General features: G+C 39.5%; 1 protein-coding gene across 1 annotated transcript in view; it reads right to left on the reverse strand.

Annotated features, from left to right (window-relative positions):
- ITGB6 (integrin subunit beta 6) overlaps positions 1–1,193 on the reverse strand; it is a 75,878-nt gene extending 74,685 nt beyond the window's left edge. Inside the window, exon 1 of the mRNA XM_024202941.3 lies at positions 1,048–1,193. The gene's annotated coding sequence lies outside the window, so the exon portion shown is untranslated. The remainder of the gene's footprint in view (positions 1–1,047) is intronic.
- Positions 1,194–6,000: the final 4,807 nt, after the last annotated feature.

A 6,000-nucleotide genomic window follows, 5' to 3' on the forward strand; every position in this document is an offset into this window, starting at 1 on the left:
GAAAGAATGATGGGACCATCAACCATTGTCTCCTTCCACTGCTGAATAGGGGTAGAGTAGAGGGTTCACTGCGCTAGTGGAAATGGGGGAGTTTCATTTCTGCCCTGTGGCCTTCATGGGCCTGTCCCAATGGGATCCCTTGAGCTGTGTGCTGAGGAGAGGGTTTACTCTTTCCGTGCATGTGTGCAATAATAGCTATGATGCCATGAATGATTATTAAAGATAGAACATACCAGTAAATGAGCGTAGCTTTATCTTTTCTGTTGTAAACCTGAGTGAAGTGTTCAATCACTGGGTTAATATATAATTTTTACATATTTTTCATTAATAGGATCATTTGATCTGGATCAGTCAAAGCAAAGCTCTTATTTTCATGATGATTAATAGGTTAACAGTTGTAGAGTACATGGAAGTTGTAAAGGATTACAAACCATGTATTGTGTGGGTCTGGATTCTTGGCAGACTTCTCTGATTATTCTAATACATGTTTATAACCACATTTATATATTTTAGACCTCTTAATGCAGTAAAATGTTTGAAAATACCAAAATGTGCTTTAACCTACATTGAAGGACTAATCACCTTCACCATTTCATGTTTAATACAAAAGAAACAAAGACAGTGCTTAGGTCATAGCAACTCTTACAAAACATCTAAAACTGGTAAATGAAAAGAGTGAATATTCATAGCCAAAAGTGACAGGAAATGCTAGCAGATCCTTAAATTTTAACTGCACAAGCTGCTACTCAATATCAAGAGAAACTAAAGGAGACATTCACTAATATATCTACTTTTCAGTATATTTCAGAATGAAACATGTCCTCTTTAGCAATCAGCATTAGTATCTCTTAAAAAACCCTGTTGTATGAACTATAATAAACCAAAATGTGATTACTTTTAAATACATTTATGAATTCATCATAGATGTGTATTTCCTCTATGCCCAGTTGTAACTTAAAATAACAAGAATATAGATCTAGAATTTGTGTAGCAAGTTTTTTAGCCATGCATTATAGTGAGATTTTTAGCCATGCATATATCACTTACCTTTCAGGGCAGGCCTTTAATTTCGGAAAGTGCTGAAAGGCATTACCGTACCCATTATCAAAAATCTTTTCTAGACATATCATTTATCTTTGTTGTGGTAATAAACAGATTCCCAGTGTTCTGGTATTAACAGTCCAGAAGTAACATATTAGCTTTAATTTTCCTTCCACAAGTTAAAATGATTATTTTGGGTAAAGCACATGGTTTTAGAAGACTATGAAGATACAGCCCTAGTAAAAGACAGAATGGCTGGTTGATTTACATGAAATACCAAGTGCTTGTGTGAGAAAAGGTTAAAATTAGATTGACGAGCAAATGTGTTACCAGACTGCTGGCTGACAAATGGCAAAGCTATGCCAATGTATTACTTATACTGGAGATGTACTAAAAGTAAGCAGGAGGATAAAAACTATGTGCTAGAATACATTCAAACTTAGCATAAACAAAGAATGCTGGGGTGGCCACAACAGAGGCATGCCAGGGATTTACATATTTTGTGGCAATAAAATACAGCGTGGGTACAATTTAACAATTAGATATGGAGATCCAGACGCCTGTTTTGTGAACAAGTCAAGAGGGGCTGCTTTGATGGTATACAAATTCGTTTACAATGATATTCTTGTTGGATGACTATACATCAGTTTTCTGATAAACTTCTTTCACTGACCATGGAGACTAAATGGCCCTACTTCCTAAGACACTCTTTCTCAGTTAGGTGAGACAATGCAAATAAGAATTAATCATATAACACAGTCGTTCCCATCTTGACCAAGGTCTGATCGCTTCTTAGTGGCCAGTGAAGAGCAGTCTGGTCACATGGCACTGGCCCCCGTTTCCCCCCAGCTATTTCTACAGTGATACAGGTTTTAGCCAAATTATAACTATTTAGGACAAAAATTTCAAAAGTGTCTGTTAATTGTACATGCCTCGCTTGAGACACCAGGGGCTTCATATTCGGAGATGCCGGGAACCGACAACTCACATTGACGTCAACTAGAGTTGTGGGTGCTCGGCCCATCTGAAAATCAGGTCCTAGATGAGTCAAGTTGGACATCCAAATATTGAAGCACCAAAAACTTAGTAGACGCTTTAAAAAATATTGGCCTTATTGACTTATCAGCTAAGTAGATAGGTAGTCTGATATGTGTGTGATGTTTCTACAAAATGTAGATACAATATTTAAATAGACAGAAAAAAAATTATAAATGTTTCAGGCTGCTACTTCATAATCACAACCTCACCATGCTGCTATACGTGTATTTTAAATAGCAACTGTTAAAATTTTTAGCTAGCATGCAGGACCCTTACTCATGATGAATATAATCTGTATGTCTACAACAACACTCTATGGGCTCCAACATGTAACAACATGTAGCATGTTCCCTTTGAAGTTAATGGGAATTCTGCCATTGACTTCAATGAGATTAGAATTTGGCCATAGCGTGAACTTTACAACATTTAAGAATTGACTAAATGGGAGTTTACACAGTAGACTTCATGGACCATATCCTGCCTTCCAGTGGGTCCGTTTTGTACAACTCTGCTAGTGTGGAATTGCCCTGAAACTGGCTTACCAAGTCCTAAAACCAGTTTGCCCGGATCCCCCTGAAGGACCTCCCTCTGTTCATGTCATATGGCCAACACAAGGGGCATGGCCACGAGAGAGGGGTCAGCCATTCCTTTGCCCCAGCAGTCGGTTTGGTGCATCAACCTGTTGGAGCTGCTGGAAGCTGGTGGAAGGTAGACCAATCTTCAGGCTTCTCAGACTTCTGGACGACTAGCCTAATTCAAAGCAGCTCCAGAACTTGGGGACAGGAAATGTCGCTTAAAGTTACCTTTGTACCCACCTGCTCCTCAGCAACAGCTGTGGATCTGGCCCTGTGTATTCTGCTGAGCCTCTAATATGTCTGACTTATTTCTCCCTCATTACCGTGAAGTAACGGAAGAAGGAAAATAATTTAACATTCCCTTAATGCCACAAAAATAAACTGGTGTTGAGATTCCAGTGGTTTGCCAAGATATTGCAGATGTGATGGTGTAAGCAGAATGTATGTGCTGCAATATCCAGGAACAATAAAGGGATGTTATTAAATATTGTGTGAAAAACATAACTTTCACCAAAACAGAAGTTTAAAATAATCAATATGTCATTTTTACAACTGAAAATCTACCACTTTAATGAGACACTTTGAAGGGAGAGGCCCTGCTTCATAAATCAGGTGGCATGATTGAGATCCAATATGCTGCATAGTACAAAAAGCCTTTATCGTGCCTACCTAGGAGTCAAATTAACTGTACTACAAATATTAGAGAACATATAGAAAGGACCACAAATAACTAGAGATAGGCTGAACAAAATATCCAGGTCTGAACTGTGCTGCTAGCCATTATCTTTGCAACAAATAGTGATGATAATAAATAAAAAATGCAGATCCTCCCCAAACATTTGGATCTGGATCTGTACAAAGAACAAATGCTGCTGCTGTTAAATCAGCAATTGCACATGTACTTTCTGCCCACCCATGAGTAAGTCAGGCATGCAGTGAGTGCATGCTAAACCCCAAAAACCTGCTGGGTCCCATGAGCCAAGCATAATCTGAATAGCTCTTTTCATTGCAGTAGTAAAGGAATAAGAATGAGAACTATTATGTTTTGACTCAAAGATCAAATGGCAAAAACAGATTGTGCTTGACTGATTGAAAACCAGGCAATCAGACATTTTAACAGGTATTCTTAAACCGTAAGATTACAAAATGGGTGTTTTGAGACACTGGTAAGGTTCTTCTTTCTCTTATTGACACTCCAAAGCAACTCCTTAAAGTAATAAAGGACTAAACCCTGCAACTGCACAGGTTCTCCCCTATTGACTTCTATGAAACAGAGGAGATTGGGCCCTAAAGGGCAGACCCCGCACTCCTTAGGTAGAGAGAACCTCAAATCCATGGCAGGATCAAGCCCTACATATCTGTTTTCAGCTACCAAATCCGGGATTAATCACTTAACCTTGCTTTTCAATGGAGAGGTGAGGCTGCTACATCTCAGTCTTAACTTACTATATGTGCCTGGAGATTATTTGACATTGGGAGACTGCTGAAATCCAGTGAAGGTGGTTCCTTCTGTGGCTTGCACTACTTTCAGTGTACACTTGTCTGCACAGCCCTATACACATCAAAGCAATATCTGATTTTGTGCAACTAGCATAGATATCAATATAACAAAAAGCAGCCCATAGTCCTGAAATTCTAACTGAGCACTGACTTATATGAATGGATTAACGTAAAATTTACTTTGCACTAAGCAGCCTGAGGTCAGGGGTGTATGCAAAATCATAGCTTTAAATTTCAGGCTTTACAATATTTTACATTTGCTATTCAAGAGGGGGCATACACTGACCGGCTTGCTCAAGTTGTTCTCTGTCTGTACCCTGCAATTTGAACAGGCCAAGAAGCGAGTCACTTAATTGCTTGCAAGCAAGAAGGAAAGCTTGGCAGAAATTTCCAGGATGGTTTTGGTATTCCAGGTCCAAGAATAGGATGGTGTGGGTGAAAAAAGGCTGTTGGCCTTATCTTGTGCTTTCCCCATACAGTGTATTTTACTGTTGGGCATTCCACAGCATACACAGCCATATACAACTCTCTTCAATGTTTATGGGTTAAATTCTGAAATCTTTACACAAGCCAATTTCCATTGGTCCCATGGGAGTTTGGCCTGCATAAGGACTTCAGGATCTGAACACCTAATAGCCTGTGCTGCTGCTTGTTCATTGGTTCAAACTGCCTTGTCTTAATCATATGCAATATGACGAGACAAAACATTTTTCCCCATTAAGAATTTGGAGAGGAATGCCAGATCTTATTTTGATAGCTACTAGAGGATGGTTTGTTGAGGTAGGTTTGCAGAGAAGAGCAGGGAGAGGTGTTTGACACACAACAACCAGAAACCATGCAAAATTTGCCTGATTTAAATTTTCAGTACATCCTCTTCACTCCTTCTGTGTGTATTGAAACATTCAGAGCATCTGAATGACCCACGTGCTTGTTCCCTGACAACATGAAACATGGGGGTTTTGCCTGAGCTACACCCTGAGTTTTTTGGGTACTTGAAACTATAAACTCAAAGCAAAACCAAGAGCTGCCTGTCCCCCAGAGAGAAGATATGCAGACGCTGTGGGCTGAAATGGCTGACTTTCACAGCTCTCTCATGGAGCTGAAAGAACCGTCTAGACCTGGGGTGAGTTAAATCCTTCAACTTGAGATTATTATAAGAAGCCAATGCTGCCAAATTGTCTCTTACGTGCCCAGAACACCCTGAAATGAGAAACTGGTTTAGTATTTCTCCTCCCCCGCCCATCCCCACCTGTGAGCAGCTTTGCTTTTTTTTCTAGTTACTCTATTCAGCTTCCTCTCCCCTTTCCCATGATGGGCACCCATTATAAGAAGAGTGTCCAGTTGGGATGTATATAAGCTGGCTTTATGTATTTCACTTCTCAAATCAAAATGATAAAGGTTTTGTCTCCTTCAAGACAAACTTGTTTTTCTTTGTGATGGAAAAATCACAATATTGGGAGTGTGAAAGGTTATGTTGTGTTTTGCAGGGGCTGGATAAAGTTATTCTTTTATTGACAATCCTATAAATATATAATATCCTAGGCACATATAGAGAATGGGATTCAACTACTGATTATTAATAAAATGAAGATGCCCTCTAGTGGTTAAATAAAATAAAGCCCTGCACTCTCTTTTGTTCAAGGGAATTACCCCCACCTCACTTTTTCTTTTCTCAAAACTGCTGTGAGCAAGATTCCACACCATTCTTACACTCCCTCCCCCCAGGATGCTTGGGTACAGAGGATCATTTGAAATGGTTGTGTTTAGTGCTGCAGGGCATCAAATAAGCTTAGTAAATTCACTACAGTTTCTATCAGGGCCATATCTGAACACAGTAGGGCTGGTC

Source organism: Terrapene carolina, unplaced genomic scaffold, assembly GCF_002925995.2.
Source record: "Terrapene carolina triunguis isolate 2854851 unplaced genomic scaffold, T_m_triunguis-2.0 Scaffold62, whole genome shotgun sequence".
NCBI classification, from domain to species: Eukaryota; Metazoa; Chordata; order Testudines; family Emydidae; genus Terrapene; species Terrapene triunguis.